At 46.2% G+C, this 20,844-nt stretch overlaps 1 protein-coding gene across 12 annotated transcripts in view; it reads right to left on the reverse strand.

Moving 5' to 3' along the window:
- Positions 1-20,844, reverse strand: part of BLTP1 (bridge-like lipid transfer protein family member 1) — a 1,988,102-nt gene that overhangs the window by 1,906,908 nt on the left and 60,350 nt on the right. For 11 of the 12 annotated variants that reach the window (XM_085641559.1, XM_085641555.1, XM_085641564.1 and 8 more), the window contains exons 2-3: positions 19,982-20,069; positions 7,978-8,128 (exon numbers count right to left, since the gene is read on the reverse strand). The gene's annotated coding sequence lies outside the window, so the exon portion shown is untranslated. The remainder of the gene's footprint in view (positions 1-7,977; positions 8,129-19,981; positions 20,070-20,844) is intronic. The other variant, XM_085641554.1, reaches the window with a different exon arrangement.

Here is a 20,844-nt window from a genome sequence, read left to right on the forward strand (position 1 = left end):
CAACCCTGTCGCGTGCCCCGTCCCAGCCCGAATGGGGCCGAGACTCGACCGTTCACCACCACCTGCGCAAGTGGGTCCGAGTACAACAGTTTGACCCAGCTGATGAATCCCGGCCCAAAGCCAAATTTCGCCAGCATCGCCCAGATGTACGGCCACTCGAGTGTGTCGAACGCCATAGTGGCGTCCAAAGACGCCAAGATGGCCGGCTCCCGCACGAACGGAACACGCGCTAGCACGCCGTGCAGGCGTCGCAGATTAAGAGCCGTATTGCGATGGGGAATAAAGCCGGACTGGTCTTGGTGGACCAGGTCGCCCACCACGCCGACCAGCCGGTTGGCGAGCACCTTGGCGAGAATTTTAGGCTCCGCATTCAAGAGCGAGATAGGCCGATAGGATGTGACCCGGTCTCGCGGTCTCCCCTCCTTGTGGATGACCACGATGGTAGCCAGACGCTGGTCCGGCGGGAGGGAGCCCCGCGAGTGGGCCGCAAGGAACATTGCGCGGAGGTGGGGTGCCAGTACATCCGGTCGCAGCTTGTATAACTCGATAGGAATGCCGTTCGGGCCCATGGCCTTGCCAGAAGCGACCGAGCGGATGGCGAGGGCGATTTCGTCCGAAGTGGGGGCGGCATCCAGCGACTCCCTGTCCTCTACAGAAAGGGAGGGGAGCGCGATGTCACGCAGCAGGGCATGGGAATCCTCCTCCAAGCAGGGAGAAACCGGGGAATATACCTCGCGGAAATAATCCGCGAAGCAAGAAACTATGCCTTCCGGCTCAGTAACACGCACGCCATCCGTCCTCTCAATCAACGGGACCACACGACTAGCTCTCTCCTTCTTGTCCAACCACGCAATCAACTTGCCCGCCTTATCACCCACATCATACAATCGCCCCTGTTGCTCTCTGCTGAGGCCCCTGGCCGCCTCCGTGACGAGGGCCCTATAGGCCGCCTGCTTAAGGTGCAGAACGTGAAGCGCAGCGTCAGTCACCTCACTCCCCAAATCACCCTCCAATTCAGTAATTTCGGCCTCCACCCGGGTCACCTCCTCCTGTGCGCGCCTCCGGGCATGGGAAATAAAGGAAAGGGCCTCCCCTCTAAGCACTGTCTTGAAGGCCTCCCACAGGGAGATAGCCGACAGGACTGACCCCACATTCTCCTCAAAATACCGTTGTAAGGATTTAGTCAAGTCAGCGCGAATAGTGGGGTCGCGCAGGTACCAAGCATTGATTGGAGCTACCCTGCCCTCCCCCCTCGGGAAGACATCAAAGTGCAACAGGAGTGGGGAGTGATCTGAAATGCCCCTCGCCAGATGGCGCACCTCCCCCACTCTCCCGGCATAGGCCGCAGGGACAAGGATATGGTCAAGCCGCGAAAGGCTACCATGGGCACCCGAATGGAAGGTGTACTGCAGCTGAGTGGGATGCTTTAAACGCCAACAGTCCACCAATCCCAGTGTGTCCAAAAGGCCCGACAGCCACGCCTGTGCCCGGGGGAGGTCCCTAGGGGGATAACGATCCATAGTCCCAGAAACCACCGCGTTGAAGTCCCCCCCAACCACCAGAAGCCCCCCCGGAAGGTCGAGAAGGAGGCGTCCCAGGTCCGCAAAGGTGGTGGACTGTAACCCCGGTGGGACGTACACTGAGACAAAGACGACTACTTTGCCCTCCATTCTCCCCACCAAAACAGTGTAGCGTCCCCTCTCATCATGGCGCACCTCGTCTATTTCTAGCGGGAGCGAGGTCCTGACCATAATGCCCACCCCTCGTGAGCCTGATGTAAAGCCCGAATGGGCCACCAAACGATAACCACGTCGATTCATGGCACAAAAGGAGTTACCAATAAGGTGTGTCTCCTGCAGAAAGACCACATCAGGCGAAATCCGTTTCAGATACTGCAGGACCACACCCCGCTTAATCCTATCCCCCAGTCCATTAACATTCCAGGACAACAAAGTCAGGTCCCTACCCCCCATCACATACAGAAGCCATCATTTGTCCCCACGAGAGCATCTCAAAAACACCAATACAATAAAGGGTTTGCCTTGCGGTAGAAACGAACCACACCCCACCCCAACCCACCCATCCCAACAGAACTCCCCCCACCCTGCACCCCTGCATGAGCCCGAACAGCCCCCCCAAAGTGCAGTGTGCCTGTCGCCCCATAGAAGAAAACTAACTAGTCCCCCAGAGGAGGAGGGAGATCCCCCAAGAGACCCCACACGACCTCCACAGGAGGGGAACTTACCCTAACAATCAATGGTGACAATAACACAGTCCGGAGCAAGGCCTACCATTAGTCCCTTAGTCCTGATCCGGCGGGCCCTCCCCACCAACCGCTCCCCCCCCGCCCCCCCGGCCCCGATCTTCGGGCAAAGTGTCCAGCCAGTCCCCGGCCGCCTCGGGACGATCAAAAAAGTGCGTGCGGCCATCTACCTCCACCCTCAGCTTAGCTGGAAAAAGCATCGAATATTTGAGATTCAGGTCCCGTAGGCGACGTTTGACACCCAGGAAGCTCAGTCTCTGCTTTTGGACCGCCGGAGTAAAGTCAGGATAGAAATTAATATCCATGTTGTCAAGTCTGACTGGCCCTTGGAGCCTAGAAGTCTGCAGGATAGCGTCTCTGTCCCTAAAATTGAAGATCCGGGCGATGAGAGGCCTCGGAGGGGCGCCGATCTTAGGCCTACCCCCGGGGACCCTATGGGCCCGTTCCACTGCAAAGAATTTGCTCAGCCCCCGGGGCTGTAGATGGGTGAGGACCAGGTCCTCCACAAACAGATCCGCTGCCTCTGCCTCTCGTCCCTCCGGCACCCCGATGATGCGGACGTTGTTTCTCCGGGCCCGACCCTCGGAATCCTCCAGTCGACGATTCATCAGGGCGCTCGCCTGGCCAAGCCTGCGCACCTCCTGTTGGAGGGCCGCCACGTCAGTTGTGAGGCCCGAGGTAGAGTGGGCCAAAGAATCGACCCGGTCATTTGTTTTAGACAGATCGGCTCTCACGAGGCCCACGTCCACGAGGACCGAGTCGATCTTCTGCGCCAGAGTGTCAAAGCGCTGGTCCACCGAGGCCTTCATCTCGGCGATGGCGCCCATGACGTCCCGGAGGGTCAGGTCCGTGGGCAGAGCAGGAGCATCAGTCGGGCCCGTGGGGGACCTACGCGGCGCCTCTGGATATCCCTTCTGGAGGGTGTAGCGGTCCATGTTATTAGATTGATGGGCCGTGCCACGACGGGTCGACTTCACCTTGGCCCGGTCGCCATCTTGTTTTGTGGCCATGGTCGCAATCCCCAAATCGAGCCAATCTCCTCAGAAAGGGGGTAGACAATCCCGTTCACGGGCTCCGGGGGGGGGGGCGACCACCGCTCCTCAGGACGGATCGCGGCCGGCGGGCCGGCAGGGCACCCCAACGAGGCCACAGCACCGCACACCGCTCCGCAACCCTACCTCGCCTGGCAGCAAGGAGGGCGCAAAAGCGAAAGCGAAAGTGCAGGGCACGCGAGTCGCCCAGCCCTGCCCGCCGCTGTTGTTCGCTTTGTCGCCGGATCGCCCCACTACTCCAGTACGGGGGGCCGGTGTGGAGAAGGCCGCAAACCTCAATCGGCGCTCCCGCCGGTGTCCGAAGTCCGATTGAAAAACGGAAAACGGGTGTCACCTCAGCTCGGGTTCACAAACTCAGTCCCCTCATTCAGGACAGGATTCGGTCAGGATTTATGTAGGAGGTCGCGGAGGTCCTCGGGAGCCTCGCACCTACGCGGCCATCTTGGTTGCGCGCTAGGCTCCTCCTCGAAATGTCTTTTAAAGTGCAATAAAAGGTAGTCCACTTTGACAGTCCCTAAAAGTGAAATGAAAGTTGCTTCTGCTTGAGGGAAAGAAAATTCAAGGCTCCTCACTTGAAAGGCCCTTTAAAGAAATGGCCAAGTGACAACACTTTACTTGACAAGCTCTTTGGAGTCAAGCGCTATGAATAGCCCATTTAAAAAAGTGTTGGCAAAACAAATTACTCATGCTTTGCTAATATTAAGCAAGTGAAGCGATTGCCTTTGCCAATATCCGACCGGCTATATTTAAATTATAGAAAGTAGTTTTCCATTCCTTCTAGAGGATGGCTGTCGTATTGGGTGATATAAAAGTGCACTGCATTGTAGTGTCAAGGAATGCAGCAGCTATTTTGAATATATAGAAAACAATATTTTCAATACTTTCAAGATGGCCACCACTTATCGTGATGCAATGTGATGACGCATGCATGTTGTGTAACACAATGGGGGGGCCATCTTGAAAGTGTAGAATACAACGATGGCGCAAGAAAGAGGAAGTGGGAAAGCAAGCAAAATGATGAGTGAGCAGAGATCCGGACCAAAGGGAAGAAATCATATTCAGAAGACAATGGGGCAAGTTATGATCTGAAGGAAGAAAAAAATAAAGAGGAAAAAGATTTAGAAGAGAAGGACAACAGCAATACATCCTATGGGAGCTAAAAGACAAAGGATGTGTAAAGCTGCACAAAGGATAAAAATAGTCCCTTGATGTCAGCTATGTAAGGATACAACACATCCAATCAAAAAGCATGCTGAAAGTGCTAGGGTCAAGGGGTAAAACAAACACAGATCAGGGAAGAAAGCAGCAAATCTAAATTAGAACACTGAAACAGACAAGATATCTATCCAATGAAAGAGTCTAAAATACATGGGAAGGTATGGATGCAATGCTGCTTCAACAAACATGAAAGGGGGTCTGTACAAAGAACGCAAGAAAGGTAGAAGGAAAGAAATAAACTAGAGAACAGGCATAGGAAATGTAACTGCACGTGACATGCCACTAAAGGAAAGTCAACAACTCTCACAAGAAAAGTTATTTACCAACCACGACACTTCTAACCAACGCGCCAAAATTCATCCCACAAAAATATACCAAGACAGTCTGTGTGTCTCATTGTGAGATTTCAATCCAGGGTCACTGAAACGTGTCTTGAAGTAGGTCAGATTGGATATACCATTACCTGTCCAGAAGATAGTTTGCTAAAGTCACCATGAAACTAGAGGTATTCTCTAATTTCATTACATTTAAAACTGTACATACAACACCATATTCCCAAAGAATCTAGTCCCCAAGAGTATGAAAGTATGGCATTTAGTCAGTTGCTGGAAAGTTCTTGGAGGTGTATAAGGTCCTGGGTGAGAAACAGAGTTCCAAATCAGTCATGACCCAAGAATGAGTTAAAAGAGTATATCCCATGTTGGCACATGAGTTTCTGGCAATAACAAATCATCTAAAAAAACATGATGCCTTCCTAACTCCAAGCAATTGAGACCCAGAGTAATTCGGATTGGCTGAGATTACTTCAAGCATTACAGGCTTCACTTATTTATTTTCCCAAGTGCAACGCTTTAAGTGCGACAGGTATGACCAGACATGGGTCATCACCTCACTGTGCTACAGGCCTAAAGCTGCACCCAGCTGAAGAGGACAAACAGGCACAAACCAGTCTGAGGTTGCTTGTGTTCCCATTCAAAGGCAACGGGTCTGGCGTGGCAGCTTGGGTCAGATGGTTCCTACTAAAGGAAGGCTATAGCTGATTTGCATATGGATGGTCCTTGTATATGGTGGCATGGTGGGCAAAAAAAATAGACTGAGTGGCTGAGATTAATTCAAGCAATGCAATAGAAATTAGGAGGGCTGTGGGGATCAGGGATTTATTTAGGATCTTTGTGAGGATTCAAGAGCATTTTGGGACTCATACTGGGCGATAACCAGAACAATGTCCATCCTGAGTAAGAAGTCGATTAATCTGCTGCCTGGGGGAAGCTGATAACCTTTCAGACCAATTAAAGGACAGGAGGCACAATCCCTTTTCAGAAGTCAGGCTATTCAGAAGCCAGGCTATTCCCTGAGATCTTGCTAAGAAGATTTGAAGTATTTGATTTCTACCCAACACTTATCTTTTGCAATTTTGTTGCATATTTTATTTTGTTTTACAAATTAAAAAGATTCAGCAAACTAAAAAGGAACCAGATCAGTAAAAAAACAAGGATATGGAGCTAAAGCAATAAGTCAATCAAACACACTTGGACAGCATGTTAAGAGAAGTTGAAACATATCTTGGTTTCTAAATCAGGAGGTTCCAAGGGATCCATGTGACATTCTCCTGGACAACCCTAAGGTTTTAGAACAAACGAAGCAAAAATGTTTTTGACTAAGTTAGATTGATGTTATGCTATTCTCTTATTCAGAACTCAATTGCACAAGTAGATGATCAGTGATAAAAACACATGACTCTGGTATTTCAACATTATTGTTAAAACACGTTCTTGCCAAATCCTGATACACTATTTACATTAGAATTACTTTCAAGGTTTCTTTTTGAGTGCACACAGAAGTCCGTATTTAAAAATGCTTACAGTACATAAAGGTCAAATTCAGCACAAGTGCACTGTGCCTATTGTACTGTGATGTCAGTCTCTAAAAAATAACGTTTGGCCTTAAATTGCAGTCAGTATTCAATCCTTCACATGGTATATGGGCAGAGCCTGATTAACATCAGTACTGCTGGACCCTTCTCTAGACTGGGGTCAACAAGAATTCAGCCGATTTACTTTTGTTGTTAAGGTTAACTAGACATAATGTAAACACAAGTACTTTATGTTTGGCTTTAGAGTACAATGTTTAAGGAGGGAGGGGCTGGCCGCAACATTACAGGTTGGTCTCCAAAGCTCTTTCTCCACCTTCTTGGGTCAACAGGCCCAAACGTAAGTGGTCCCGGGGTCCCTGAAACGACTATGTGACAAGATAGTCAGAAGGCAACATTTTGATCTCCTGGAAGCATGTGAAGCATGCTCACCTTCACACACCCAAAGCGTGACTGAGGAGGCCTGTGGGTGGAAAAACAGTGGTATTGGTGGACCCTGCTCCTCTCCCCATCCTGACATTCTGGAGGGGGTTGGGGGAGTGTGGGGGGGTAGTGCCAGAAAATCCTGGATCACCAGGATGGAGGGGGCAGGATGAGAAGCAGTGGACAAAGATCAGATTGTGGTCGAACTCGGACCGCAATTGGACACCTAAGCTCTGGGGGTGTGACAAAGAGGCAGAGAAGCGTATATTAACTCTTAGTCTGCAACCTCAATATGAAAGGTTTAATCCTAGGATAGAATATTATTTATGGAAAAGACCAGATAGCCAAGTTTGAAAAGAAATACTACAGTCCTTTAAGGTGAGCTGCAGTAACCTGGTCTCAAAGGAGATGGGTTTTTGGCAGCAACATGCAATACAGTTACTCAACAGTGGAAAGGCAGGACTAAAGTTGCTGAATGTCGTGCGGACAGGTAGGTGGCAAACTTACAGGCTGAGCTGGGAATCATCAGGAAACAGGGACACACCTAGCTTTAGCTTGTGTAGTACTTCCCAAAAGGCTCACAAGAATAATGAGCTAGACACTAGATCCCTTGCGAAGTCCCAAGAGCGCCATTCAGATCAATTGTTTGTGTTTGCATAGGAAGTGGATAACCATTCTAGTACCTTATGTTCTGCGCTCCCCATGCAAATAGGAGTACCTAGCTTTCCTAGTTGTGTGTTCTCATCAACACAAGACAGTCTCCAAAGTGTGGGAGGCAGCAACACTATGAGCAGAGGAGCATCAACAGAGAAGTGAAAAGGTTGAGAAGCAACTGATAATCAGCAAGTAGATTTGGGTTTTGTAGATGGGTGTGGTTTATGGCTGCAGCATACAGTTGAATGCATTATAAATGAGAGGTTTGTAAGAAAGGGCTGCGTAACAAGGCAGCCTAGGTCAACTGTGTTGATTTTGAAGTGGTATTCTTGGCTCCTTATTGACAGCATGGGGAAGAGTTCATGGGCTAGGGATATATGAATCACCTGCAGGCATACTGGACAGAAGGCATCATGTACATAGTTTATAAAGACCGCTAGCAGCCATCATTAGAGAAGATGGTCAACATCATTCTTTGTATATTTTGATAGTCTTACCTTATATACTAAGGAGAAATGGCCTGAATAGCTGGAAGAGCTTGGAATGAGATTTGTTGCCTTCTCATAGTTTACAAGTAACTCAGGTGACCACACAATGAAGACATCCAGAAGTAGTAGCAATATTGTTAGTGGATGAGCCATGTGCACGCTGAAACAACATTATATATTTACTAAGGCACATTTGTAAGAAGCTCAAAACTTTTGGTAACTGTTTCAAAAGTAACTTGGTCCACAGATATGGCAAAAAACTGAAAATAATACAGAGCATCAACAGAATCCCTTAAAAAGAGTGTCAGCAAGATTTTTAAGTAAAGAGGCTGAGAAGCCTAAGCAATTAATCTACAGAAAGCATTTGCAAGTCCATTATTCATATTCCTACTACATAGTGAAAAGCAGCGTTGCAAACTGCTGCAGCACTGATTGAGTTCATTTTGCCGGTAGATCCAGCGCATGCTCAATTACAGAAAACTTGGAGCATACGTCATAAATGTGTGTCAGGAGACTACTCTCTTGATTTTTGGTTTAAAGAGTTGGACATAAACTTACCTCTTTTGAATGAAGGAATATATTGGTGTTAGATTAAATAAACAACTTTAATATCTACTTTCCTAAACATGTTTGGTTTATTCTTCTCTTTGTTGCCTATACTGTGATTAAACGTTTTGGTTTGTGAAACTTGAGTGCCAACCGTACTAGCGAGATTGCAACACAGAGTGCTGCAATGTCGACAATTGAGAAAAGCAAACTAATTTCTTAAGGTCTCACACAGAGTTGTAGTCAGACAGGACTCACTGTAGAAAGATTAGGAAAGAAAGGGTGCAGGCCAGCACAAGTGGAATCTCTTGTTGCAAAAAAGACCTCTGGTGTATTTCTGTCTCCGAGTGGATATCAATTTGAACTGTTTTAAGACGGCTGCCAGTCATAATAAGGAGGCGTATTGCAACTGTTGAGTAAACCGCTTGAGGGTATTCGTTCTTGGTGAAAGGGTTACTTTATAGGCTGTGTATTTGTCATCATGTGTAAGCTACATTATTGTAGATTTACTGATATGTCGTTGTGGATAGATCAAGCTAGAACATACTGAGTTCTGAGTGGGTACGTTCTTTGACGTGAACAATTCTGCTGTTTAAGTGGAAGGGAAGGTGCAAGGAAAATGGACCGAGAGATAAAATGAGGAAAAGAAAAAGAGCAAGAGAGAAAAAGAAGAAAAAAGAAATGCATGTTTTGAGAAAGAGCAAGAGACGGATAGGGATACAGTGTATTATGTTGCTTAGAATGTATTATGGATACTTGAATGGTTTTGTTGCGGTCTGACCCTAGGACGATGCTGTATGGTATGAGTAGGGCCTTTAATGGTAAGATTAGCACAATTATGATAAAACCATAGGACGGTATTGAAAAAGGCTGGATTTCTAAAAGGCAATCCTCAATACCCCTGGCCCCTTCCCTCACTCAAAGAGGATACATCTAAGAGAAATGCCTTTGTCGCCACCTCCAGACCCTTTATAAAAGCACACTGCAATACTACCGTTCTTAATGCATCATCAGGGAAGCCCTGTCTAGCCAAATGTGCAGATTGGTGTAGCAACCAGAGGCTATTTACACTGGGAAAAGATTGCTCCTCATTTGGGGGCAAATTAAGTTTTTAAGACAGGTAACCCAAGCCTTCTGGAAATAAGCATTTTTTCCACATATTTGCTCATGCAGTGCTACATCTTCTGGGACTAGTTTTATTCCTCATTAGACCACCAAGAAAAGGCGACATCTTATTGGTGTGACTGAACTTTCATTTTTTTGTGTATTTCGAACAACTCAAACCCTTTAGACAAGAAATGCTGTACATAGCCATAAGACAGTACATTGGGCATATAACCTCTTTAAATGGAGACTTAGATGGAAGTTGGCTAAGCTGTATGTTTCATGGTGCAAAAATAAATGACAATACACAGATTTATCATAACATTACATACATTTAATCTAGATACCTTTATTCATATTTACACTGACAAATTTGTCTGGGGAAAGAGGTTAATAGAGACTAGTTTAGATAAGGTGTTCAGTAAGAGCAGTTTTGAATGGAATGAGCGGATTTCAGCCAATAATGTTGTAGTATAGTGCCCCAATCAGTGAAATGAATGGTGGGAGGAGGGACAATGTTCAGGGTAGTAATAAGTGCAACTAGCAGGTTTTTTGTGGGCTGAACACAAGCTTTGAATTGGAGTGTACGGACTGGAAGAGAGGTAGATTGGGAAAGATCCGCGTATAATGTTGAAAACTAGGACCAGTAGCTCATGTCTACCCGTTTTCTGTACACAGCCAGCTGATTGGTAGCAGTACTGTGAGGTAAAAGTGTCAGGAGCTAATGATGGGAATGCATGTTTCAAACGTTAGAATTTTATCAAGTTGTGTGAAAGAATATTGGAGAGACCTGGAGCCAGGGACTTCTAGTAGTCACATTAACAGAGAACAAGAGAGGAGATCAGCAACTTGGATGAGCGAAAGGAATGTTCGATTGTATTTTAGGTATATTCAGTAGCTTAAATTTAGCTACTTTGGCTGTGTTCATTATCAAGGTTTCAATGTTCATTGACTGGCTGACATCGACTCTAAGGTTCATTGCAGAAGATGTGGAGATTTGTATTTTGTGGAAGTGGATAGGGTGTAGGAGAAACATGCTGAGGTGGCAAAAAAATACATTATTTCCATTTCTGAGGCACTCAACATTGGTGAGAATTATCACAGTACTGGATGGCATTAAGGCATTTGGAGGTCCAGGTCTGAGGAAGGGTAGTAATAGCAGCAAATAAAAAAAAGATTTTGGTACCATCCATTTAGAGAGGATATGATCAAAACGAAGGATGTGATACCTGATGCTAGTCAATAAATTATGTGTAAAAGGAGACTAGGTGGCACCTGCAGGGATGGAGGAGTGGAGATGAGAGGCACCAAGAGACTCATAAGGAACAAAGAGAGAGACATGACGAGAACCAGTTCAGAAAGGACTCTGTGATCCTGCGATTGGCTATGATGGAGAGAGGTTGAGGAATGTGAAAACGAATGAGAGGTGCTCGTGGAAAGCAGAGACTACAATGGTGTATACTTAAGTGAGGGTTGTTTCAGTGGTGTGCAACACCCAGAATCCACAAAGAAGGAAGTCATATAAGGTGTTAGTAGAGAGGTAGGAAATAAGACAGCTAAAAATTAAGTGTGAACGCTTTTAGGAATAAAAGATTTGAGAGATAGGACGATATATAGTTGAGAATGAAGGAACAGGAGTGTTTTTTTTCTTAAAGTAAAGTATCGACAGGACCACTGCAGATGAAACAGGGAGGCTAGCTGCTAGAATTGTAAGAGTGATTAAAGCAAGAAGTAAAGCAGAATGAGAGCTTCGAAGAGAGCTTCGAAATACAGGTTCGTTCTTTTGGGGCTGAAGGATCAGATGGCGTCCAAGAAGAGCTGACAGGCTTGAGAATGAGGATTAACTGGGAGGGAGATGTGTAGGAGACGTTGAAGAGCATAAGGAGGTGTAAAGTATGGGTTGAGTGTCGGATATTGGCTGTGTCCTTAACAGAACTGTTTCTACACTTGTTCTGGTGCTGGATGTCTATGAGAAATAAGTGGGAAAGTTATCAACTTCTGGGGGTAAATGCATATGACAGGCATACGAGACTGGAGAGTAGAATGTTAATTGTGTAGGCTAGTAACGGAGCATGTGAGAGAAGAGAGAATATTGATATAGACAGTAAGATGATCTGGCAGACTGCAGGCAGATGCAAGTTTCTCCACGGGAGGTTTCAAGGCCTCAAGATGTTCAGTAGTTGAGATTCTTCCAATTACAAAGGAGTAAAGACATTTTGGTTTTCAACTGTTTGATGCTGGTAGTAATCGACTGCTGCGAACAAGGAGAGGCAACAGTAATGCTTAGGAGAGGGTATAACAGGAGTAGAAAGTAATTCTCAGTGTGCCCCTGTGAAATTTGAATAAGGTGAAGTTTAACAAGCATGCAAGATCATTGAATTTGACATCAAATGGATGGCAGTTTCTTTGGGGAAGATTTACATTTGTTAATGGGAACCTTGAATGGCTGTGCCAAGACTGGGGCAATAGTGACCAGCTTGTATGATGGCATGGTCAGAGGAAGAAGGGCTGATGGTAGGTGCAGAGTATACAAGTGTCTCAGAGACCAAGATTAGATTGAGATGGTTTTCAATGCAAATTTGTAGAGGAGGTGTGAATATTTTGTGTAGAGTGGTTAAAGAGCAAATTGAATATTCGGTTGGTCGTTGCTTTGGTTCAGTTCATCTTAATTAATGAGTGGCATAGAGGAAGTGGTTAATTTTAGTGAGTGGTTTCTAGTGCTCGGCACCAGGACTTAATTGTCAACAACAGCACTTATGACAGTCTGAGATGAGCAACACAACAGTTGTTTAGGGGGGAGTCGAACAGAATACCGTAGGGGGATCTCTGATACCGCCGACACCGCCGAGAGTCAGAAAATCGTGCAGGTCACGCCAGGAGCCCCTGCCTTAGCCTTGCTACCCGCGCTGCCGCCACCGGACCACATTGCCCAAGGTCCCTTGCGGCGGCGGCGCACCTGCTGACGACACCACAGCGCCCGGAGGCGCATTTAAGACCCGCAGAGATCGGCAGAGCGGGGGAGTCGAACAGAATACCGTAGGGGGATCTCTGATACCGCCGACACCGCCGAGAGTCAGAAAATCGTGCAGGTCACGCCAGGAGCCCCTGCCTTAGCCTTGCTACCCGCGCTGCCGCCACCGGACCACATTGCCCAAGGTCCCTTGCGGCGGCGGCGCACCTGCTGACGACACCACAGCGCCCGGAGGCGCATTTAAGACCCGCAGAGCGGGGGAGTCGAACAGAATACCGTAGGGGGATCTCTGATACCGCCGACACCGCCGAGAGTCAGAAAATCGTGCAGGTCACGCCAGGAGCCCCTGCCTTAGCCTTGCTAGCCGCGCTGCCGCCACCGGACCACATTGCCCAAGGTCCCTTGCGGCGGCGGCGCACCTGCTGACGACACCACAGCGCCCGGAGGCGCATTTAAGACCCGCAGAGATCGGCAGAGCGGGGGAGTCGAACAGAATACCGTAGGGGGATCTCTGATACCGCCGACACCGCCGAGAGTCAGAAAATCGTGCAGGTCACGCCAGGAGCCTTGCTACCCGCGCTGCCGCCACCGGACCACATTGCCCAAGGTCCCTTGCGGCGGCGGCGCACCTGCTGACGACACCACAGCGCCCGGAGGCGCATTTAAGACCCGCAGAGACCCGCCTCGCGGGGCGTGGGCGGTACGCGCCGGGCTAAGCCCGGGCAAAGGGTGGGCCGTCTGTGGCCGTCCGGGGCCAGAAGAGGCCGGGCTGGGCACCCCCTCTACGCTCGACGTAATAAACAAGGTACTGTGCCTAGTGGCATCTGTTAGATACTATCATGGTGAAAAAGAAGCCCACAGGAAGTAAGTCAAAAGGGGTGGTAGGGGCAACCCTGGACTCATATTTGGTTAGAGCTGCTAGTGTTCTGACTGAGGAAATAGAAAGAACGGAAAGGTGTTTGTCGATGGGAGTGGGGAATAAGACCTCTTCCCTCATCCACGTCAATCCCAACACCCCAGCCTCAAACACGCAGCAGCAATCACCAGGCATCCCCAGGGACCTAATTGATCAGGCAGAGCACATGCCGTCTCCACCATTTACCATCGAGAATTGTGCGTCCACCCCCTCAACTCATGCCCAAGAGCCCCTGGTCGTAGAGGTCTCCCCTTCCCCCCCAGTCCCAATGCAGACAAGACGTACAAGAGCAGGGGGCTTGGCTACAGTTGGGCGACTAAAGAAACCGACTGTGGGACGTTCTGCTAAAATAGGCTTGGGTCCCCAGCCTCAAGTGGAGGTTTTACCTAACAAACTCTGGGCAGCAATTAAGAAAAAATTGGATGGTATATTGGCCCCCATTACTGAGAGACTGACATCAATTGAGGCCAGATTTTCTTCATTGGAAACGAAGCTTAATGCCATGCCAACAACTACGCAACATTCTACTCTGGAGTTGTTGGTAGCAAGAAATCATGACCAACCTCAGTGCTCTGTGCCTGTGTTAACGAAGGAAGCTCCCTTGAATGTTGCTCATTTGCCCCCCCCAGTGGTGGCAAGCTCTTCCACTCACATCCTGTTTTCTACATCAACCATGCCTACCCAAAATCCTCAGATCGATAATGTCTGTAATGACAACCCTCCACCCATTGTCCCTACCCCTACTATGAATGTGAATAAAACCCATACTGGGAGTGGCCTCCCGTTTGTTAGAGAGGCCATCCCTTTGGTTCTCGTCCTTGCCAACGTTCCCCATCTAAGGTCAGGCCAAGTAGAGTCAACAACTGCGTTGATGGACAAAGCTTTGCATTGGCTTAGCAGGAATATGATCTTTGGAGGAGTGGGTGGTCAACAACAACTGGCAAGAGAAATTATAATGGCCAGACGTGTTCCATGGCTTGGAAATAATGTGAAGAAATTTGGCGGAGACTGTGTTGTTATAAACTTTGCTAATATGTATGTTCTACCCAATGTTCTTGTTAATTTACTGCCACCTCAGAAAAGGAACTCTGATATAATTCCACTCACATTGGAATTCTTTATTGGTAAACACAGTTCCTTAAGACACAATGTGATGCCATTACTATATAATGACCCATATTTAGCTACTGATAGGAGAGCACTTCTAAGTTACTCTAGTGATCTTAGGCTAGAAAATAGATTTAATGCCTTGACCGATCTGGAGGAATGTGACTGACATAGGGGGTGTGATATATATTTTGCTCAATTGTATCCCCAAGTAAACATATTGATTAGTGACAAATCCTCGGATGAAATAATTGCCTATACCAGCACCCGAGTTGTCACATGCACCCCCACGAATAACCATCAAATAGGGGTATCTGCTCGTAATAGTCCACCTGAACAAGTGATCACCTCAGACAACACAGTTATTAATTCCTTGGTAAGTGAAAGGTGTAGGTCCCCAAGAAATATTTTCAATAGTGGTTGTAAAATAGCCATGATATCATGGAATATTGCAGGTATTGCCCAGAAAATGTCGTCTCCTGATTGGGGCAATTTTATTGACAAATACGATATTTGCTTATTTCAAGAGTCATGGGCTGTTGATCCTGTGTACAGGGATGGATATCTTAATTTCTATATACCTGCGGAAAAAAACCCTAAAGGGCGTCCTGTAGGTGGCCTTGTGGCATGGGTTCGGCAAAACCTAGACTACAGCGTAGTAATGTTAAAATCCTCTGATAAAGATATCTTAGTGTTGAAATTCAGTAGGGCTAATGAGAGTACCCTTGCTATCTTCAATGTGTATGCTAGGGGTCAGAGGGGAGGACTTAGCTCAGAGACTGTAACATCTCGGGACTTACAACTAGAAAATCTTCCCAATCACATTATTCCAATTGTAGCAGGGGATTTTAACACTACATTTGAACCATTGGGTAATGAGGTACAGGAGCTTTCAACAGAACAAGACCTTAGATGGGGAATCCCGAGGCTTGCTCTACCCCCTGTTAAAAAATGGTCAAACGCTGCAATCCAGCTTAAGGCGTTGTGTCTCGAAAGAGGTCTTAGGGCTGCAAATGGGCGCACCAGATCAGATCTGAAAGGAGAAATTACTTTTGATAATGGGCGTTCCACTAGCCGCATCGACTATATACTAATTGATCTTAGGATATGGCATAGGCTTGATGACATGAAGGTAACATGGCGGCTCGAAAGTGATCACAACCCTCTATGTATTGATTTGTGGGCAACTTCTAGGAAGGGAGAAGCGACCCATCCTGAGGGAACTATTACCTTGGATTTAGTGATCGCAAATGATAAACGCCATGTAAAATGGAACAAAATAGCTGAACATTCAGAAAAGTTGGAAGCTCTTAAAGCTGAAGTAGTTAAGAGTACCAACTTCCTAATGTCAAAAGTCAATAATGATGATTTTCCACAAATTGTGTTAGAAGCCCATACCAGTCTATTTGATAATTTGAAAACCTACTTTCTAAAGGATGTTAAGCCAGGAAGACAGGCTTTGAAAACCCATGATGCAACCTGGTTTAATACCACATGTTGAGTGGCTCGCCAGCAGCTAAGTAAAGCTCTTAGATCAAGAGACCGATCGAGGGTTAGGAGCGCAAGGGATCACTATAGGGATGTGCAAAAAAAAGCTAAAAAAGACTGGGACGAATCATGGTGGCAGGACTTAAGAAGTGCCTGTGCAGCAAAGGATTCGAGAATTTTTTTGAGCATTGTCAATTGGGATAGGGGTGGGCGTCCGGAGCCCCCCCAGAATAATGTTCCCCAGGCACTATGGGTTGAATTTTTTGGACCTCAGTATGCTGGTAGAGCATCCAGTGAAGAGGTTCTACCATCACATTATGAAAAATTCTATTCTGGTACAGTGTTTTCTATCAAGGATGTTGAGATAGCACTCGACTGTGTGGCAAAGGGAAGAGCTCCAGGTATGGACGGAATCCCGGACGATATATTTTTAAGCGATAAGCCAACTTGGTGTCAGTATATAGCCCTTCTTGCTAATGCAGTGGCTAATGGAGCTTTAGTGCCCCCATCTTGGAAAGGTGCCGAGATAATTCCCGTTTATAAGATAGGAGACAAATCCCTCCCCAGTAATTACAGGCCTATAAGCCTCATCGACTCAATACAAAAGGTTATAGGTCGCTTAGCTCTAGGAAAAGTACAGACCTGGGTGGAGGAAGCTAACATTTTGTCTCCACTTCAAGCGGGGTTTCGTTCCTGTACCAGTACTATAGATCAAATTTTTCGATTTATAACTATTTACTGGAGGAACGTGCTCCTGAATGAGGGGTCACTTTACGCTGTTTTTGTAGATCTCAAATCAGCGTTTGATTTGGTCCCTCGGAGGAAATTGTGGGGTGTGCTCGGTGACCTGGGAATGGCCCCGGAACTGTTAACCCTTCTCGTCCGCTTACATGAGGGCAACTTTGCAAAAGTTAGGTGGGGGGCACAGGGGGAGGTTACCGATTCCTTCCCTGTTGGGCGGGGTGTCCGACAGGGTTGCGTGTTGGCTCCTACCCTGTTCTCCTTGTACATCAACGGGGTAGTTGAGTATCTTTCGGCGGCCCCCACCGATGCTCCCCTCCTGGCTGGCAATCGTGTCCCTGTCCTCATGTTTGCGGACGATACTCTGCTCATCTCCAGGACTCCGAGTGGCCTCCAGAAGACCATTAATGCATTTGCAGAATTCTGTACCTTAAGAGGGCTAGAAATAAATACCTCAAAAACCAAGTTTATGGCTTTTAATCAGCATAAATCTTTTAGAGGCAGTATTTTATTAAATAATGAGCCCCTAGAACAGGTGAGTGCGTTTACGTACCTGGGTATTTCTCTTCAAAAAGATATGGGCTGGAAGCACCATTTGGATCTCACAGCTCTAAAACTGCACCAGCATATAGGGTGCTTAACTAAGAAATATAAATCCTCTTTTACCAAACCAGTCACTCCTGCACTAGAAATTTATAACGCTAAAGCAGTGAGCTCGGCCCTCTATGGAGCTGAGCTCTGGGGATTTAATGATATAAAACAAGACTAGAAAATACATTCTTACGTAATCTTGTAAGTGTCCCACAAAGTACTCCTACGATCCCTCTTCATCTAGATCTTGGGAGGAAAAATATAGTGGACCTAGCAAAGCTTCGACCACTCCTCTACTGGAGGCGTCTATGGGTCACTCCAGAACTTGTGCAATACACTCTGGGCTTTAAGGATGTGATCCTACGTGACTGCTTCCACAGAATAGGTTGGCTGAAAGAGATTAAATCCCTACTTATTAAACTGGATTTGGAGACACTTTGACCCCGAGACGGCAGTTTTCCCATCAAAGGTGCAACTGAAGCAGAAATACTGGGAAATGGTTTATACATCTATAGGTCACATCAGCATCCCAACTAGCCTAACAGGTCGCTTTCTGGATTTTAAATCCTGGCCAGTGTGTGAGGCCTATTGGGATTTGATTGAGAGGCCCATTGATCGAAAACTTTACTTTCAGTTCAGGATAGGTAGCTTGCCTATCAAGACCTATACCTGCAAATGGGCCCCTAGAAATGATGATAAATGCCATTGCTGTTTTACACTGACAGAATCCATCCCCCATGTTTTTTTTGTCTGTCCGCTATATGCGGCCCCACGGCGGAGATGGCGGAGGCCGATCTGTAGCCTGTTGGGTGTTCGGAGATGTGCTGTTGCACTGAGAATTTTGGGCTCTGACTGTAGGCCTAGCATAGCTATAGCAGTTGCCAAATTCTTGGGCTGGTTTTGGATTATACGCACTCGCACTTTAAGTACAAATATTGCTGCTATCTCCTCTTAAGATTATTTCTTATCCAGGGCTTCTTCACCTGCTGCCTGTTTTTTTTTTTTATTTTTCTTAAAAATTTTTAGATATCTGACAGTATATGGAATTTAATTCTTTTTTTACCTTGTATTGTATTATGTGTTATTTATTGTGCGATATGTGTTGTATTGTTGTGCTTTTATGACTAACTGTCGAAATAAAGCTTTTTGAATTGTTTAGTAATTTAATATACATTACAAATTACTAATACCTACCACCAAAGCTATTCTAATAAGCTTTGGGCGCCTGCAATACCAGAACTGTCACACATGTAGGAGCGTGATGGTTAGTAGTTTTTTTGCAACTGTAATTCAATGGGTGGTACAAGCGTAGGTGTCTCCAGACATGGGTCCTGGCACTTTTAACACTGAAGAAAAGTGATTTGATGAAGAGAAGGCCTACAACTTCACATTTTTTATTGTGTGGAGAAACCAGCACATTTGGTGTCTAGGGCTGCTGGTGTTGCAGTATCATTTGAGTTGGTGCAGGTCTCAGAGTAAGCTGCAAAGTGGAGTGGAGGGGCTAGTTGAACTGATCAGTAATAAAGGAAGGTGGAACATGCATTCGATAGGCATAATGATATAGTGCAGGGTGTTCAGTTGTGGTCCTAGTAATCATGTGTTGGTTTTGTACTTACGGATTTAATCGTATTGTGGGACCCAAAAAAATAATCGGCATTCAAATCTACTCAACAATAAAACAATTTCACGTAGTGCAGATGTCTGACAGCTTCACAATCCTGAATAGGAATCAAATGAATCAAACACAATTCATAAACTTTGTAAATTAGCATACTCCCATATGAGATAACTTCCATATAACAAAGTCATTTTATTGGAAAACTACTCAACAAGAGTTCCCTGGAGTCCCACGGGGAGCAATTTCACTCTTTTCAATCAGTATGGTATCTGTAGTAGTAATCATCCAAGAAAGCCCTCTGCCCTGTTTTGCATTTAAAGCCTGAGGAATACAAATGGGTGGAGAGAAAGGCCTTGCCTGGTACTCATCCCTGGGGTTTTGACTCAGCCTTTGCCTAGAAACTCAGCAAACTTTGCAACTGGTCTTGAGAGATAGGGGCAAATGGACATCACTGCAGTAAATCACCCTAAACTGTGTCAATCCCACCCCAGAAACAGAAGGAAACCAACCTAGTACTCCTTTAAGTCTGGCTCCATCTTCTTGTACACAGGGTCAGAGACGAAGCCAAGCAAAAGCTCCCGCATAACCACCACAGCACTCCCTCCAACATTTCTGGCTCCATGTTGAAAAGGAGCAAAATAACCACCCTCACCGCTACCAGGAATCCCTCTTAAGAACAGCTAGTTCAAAGATGGGCACAAAAGAAAACAGTATGTGTGAACAGCCCACTGCCCTGTAGAGCCCACAGGGAGGGTAGGGCTTAGCAAGGAGTAAGTGACAAATTACATAAATTGGGAAACAAAGCATGCTATTTGGTACCTAGATAAGGGAAGCAGGTAAACATCTTTGAGTAAGGACTGGGATGAAGAAGTAATTTGTGAAAAGCTAGACACCCAACTGGTCTCATCAAAGTAAAACCAAGCAAACTTACTTTACTCCATCATGCTGTGATGTACATTTTGCTCTGGTGGAAGACAGTAATAGGAACTCCAAGCAGCAACATATTCCAGTCCTGGACACTGAAAGGGAAGAAAACATTATTGACTGCATCAATGCGTGTAGATGTTGTAAATTTTCAGAGTACAAAGCTTGCAGGGATTAAACACATAGAAGTACAAAAAGAGTAAATTTCCATGTGTGACATTTCTCACCAATATGTGGGAAATTCGACTGTTTCCCCCTCCGTACCCTCTCCCCATTTCTCTATCTAAAAATCGTTTTAATTTGTGGAGCTATTTTACCACCTGAACTGCACACATAAAAATGCTTTGGCTCTTAAGTTAGGGGTGTGCACCTCAATTGTAAGAGATATATAGATAATCTGTGCACCCGTCGTTGCTCACATTCTACACACCCCATGAATCCTTCCTAAAGTCTCCTTGAGGTTTTCTACAAATTAATTTACAACCAAGGATGGGTAATCAACATTTCCACTGCGACTCATCCATAAATTGGCAGATCTCATAAGGACTAAGGCAATCTGTCTATGCACCTAGGAAGAGAGAAGATTACCCTTAATCGTGTGCACAAACTATATTAATTGAATTCCACCATGAACATGTCGTAGTTCTAATAGAACGTGTAGACACAACCAAGATACAGGACAATTTTTTCCCAGAATCTGCCAGATGCGTAACTCACTCAAATAAATCACCAAATACATCTTAAATAGTAATACGTTGTAATTATGGGTAATGTTCAGAGTCATATAGAATGAAATCATGAGCACTCACCCAAAATAGATCCTGTGCTCTATCTTTGAGTGCTCAATCTCTAAATTATTGAGGAATGATC

The sequence above is a fragment of the Triturus cristatus genome, chromosome 2_2, assembly GCF_964204655.1.
Source record: "Triturus cristatus chromosome 2_2, aTriCri1.1, whole genome shotgun sequence".
NCBI lineage: Eukaryota > Metazoa > Chordata > Amphibia > Caudata > Salamandridae > Triturus > Triturus cristatus.